The 1,998-nt window shown below is 58.3% G+C and overlaps 1 long non-coding RNA gene across 1 annotated transcript in view; it reads right to left on the reverse strand.

Annotated features, from left to right (window-relative positions):
- The window catches only part of LOC102761541, a 128,809-nt gene that overhangs the window by 125,579 nt on the left and 1,232 nt on the right, over positions 1–1,998 (reverse strand). The gene's annotated exons all lie outside the window — the stretch shown is intronic.

Consider the following 1,998-nt stretch of genomic DNA (forward strand, 5'->3'; position numbering starts at 1 on the left):
GCTCTCACGCACACCCGGTGTCATCCGTCCGTCTGCCCCACGGGAGACATGCCGGGGCAGATCGAGCCCTGACCTGATTTTCACTACACGACTCCTTCCCAGGGGCGGCGTGGGGAGGAGGGAGGCGGTACCCGGGGATGCTCTGCTCGCCTCCCCGCTGGGTGGTGGGGGGTCTGGTCTGCCCTGCTGGCCCTGCAGAGGGAAGGAGGGGGGAGTTTACCTGGAGAAGGAGGTGAGGGGGTTTCTCAACTGTGACCCTTCTCTGGGGTAAATCCTAGCCTCCCCCACGGCATAGCGCAGGGAGTTAACAATACTGCATTGTACACGCACCCGTTTGCTAAGAGGGTAGATCTCTCATGCAGCATTATCGCACACACATGAAAATAATAACAGTGGGCGGGCGGAAACCTGTGGGGTGATGGACGCGCTCATGGCGTATTCGGCGGGGCTTCACGGTGCTGACGCGTCTCACAACCTCATCCAGTTCCTACCTCGAATACCGACAGCTTTTGGTGTCGGTCGGACCTCCATGAAGAGGTTTCTTTTTAAAAGGGGGGTCTGCTGAGCCCCTCTCAACTCCCCTTTTTTTACAAGACAGCCTTTCCTGGGTGCAGGGTCCTGACTCACAAACCAACGGTCGCGGGACAATGGGGAGCCCCTGAGCAAGGCCCCGGCATTGATTAGTAACCGAGTTCACCTGGGCGTGAGCACGGGGCTGTGCATATGTTTGCAGTTAGGGAAGGGGGTACGGGGTGCAGGGGGAACCCAGGCACTGTTAGTGCAACATTCCTGCAAATCTAGGTTTCTCTCTAAATCAACATCTTTTCTAAACGAGCGTCTTTGGGATGCAGCTGCCTCGTACATTTTAACCTGTGGCCTCACTAACATAACTGGCACATTTCTACCCGCCTCAGGCCGATGCTGATCAACGCTTTGCTGTGGGAAAAACAAGACCAAAAAGCCCCAGTGTTCTGGCTCCCGGACGTGGGTTCCCTGATGGACAGGGGGTGCTCTCCCCCAGAAAGCCCACCTCGGACCGACCGCCCAGGGTGACCTGCCTCGGACTTTAGACGTGACTCCAACGTACAGCAAAGACAGAGGTTTCTGGGAATTTCCCAAAAGTGGACAAATCCTTACATACAAAAGTGCTCCCCAAGGCATTGCTTCTAAGGGTAAAAACCTGGAAGCACCTGAGTATCCAACATGGGAATTGTCAAGCAAATTACGACTCGGTACCTTCAGTACCTGGGGCGGAAGACAGTCATGGCCTGGGGAACGGTCCCAGTGAAATCGAGGGGGGCAGGGGAAGCGGGGAACGATGTTGTGTATACTGCAGGGGTTCCTCGGGGAGGAAATGTGTTCGACTGCCGGCACTGCTGTGGGAATTGGGTGGGTTTTCCTGCTTTTTGCACTTTTTTGTCGTTTTCCATAACAGAGGTTAAGATCAGACGGGGTGTGCGGGTGGCGCAGGGGTCGTCCATCAGTGGGACAGTGTCCACGGTTCACCCCAGGAACTGTCGTCAGCCGCAGGGTGGGGGCGGCCACCGGGACCATTGCTGCAGCAACTGGGCAGCGCCAGGGACCTGGGTGGCCAGAGGCAGGGCTCTGGGGGAAGGGGCGGTACACACACCTCCCCTTTCCTCTTCTGGGGGGCCTGGCCCTCCTTCTCCCCCCAGCAGGTGCTCACTGGAGGCAACAGCACCCCGGGCACCTAGCGAGGAGACCCCTGGCAGCTTCCAGAAGTTTCCTCTGCAGGAGGGACTCTGGGGCAGGAAATGAATCGTCACAGACAGGCTGCCAGGAGGGCTGGGAGGAGGGGAGGGGATCCCACATGGGCTGAGGACAAGCGCCAAGGAGGGAGGACAAGGAGGACCCTGGTTTATCTGCACATCACGGGGGACTGGCTCGGTCATCCATTCAGTGAACACCTCTTCCTCCCCTCCCCAGGGACAGGCACCAGGCTGCCCCAAACAGGGGGACACAAAAGGAGGGGGAAAG

The sequence above is a fragment of the Myotis davidii genome, unplaced genomic scaffold (genome assembly GCF_000327345.1).
Source record: "Myotis davidii unplaced genomic scaffold, ASM32734v1 scaffold172, whole genome shotgun sequence".
NCBI lineage: Eukaryota > Metazoa > Chordata > Mammalia > Chiroptera > Vespertilionidae > Myotis > Myotis davidii.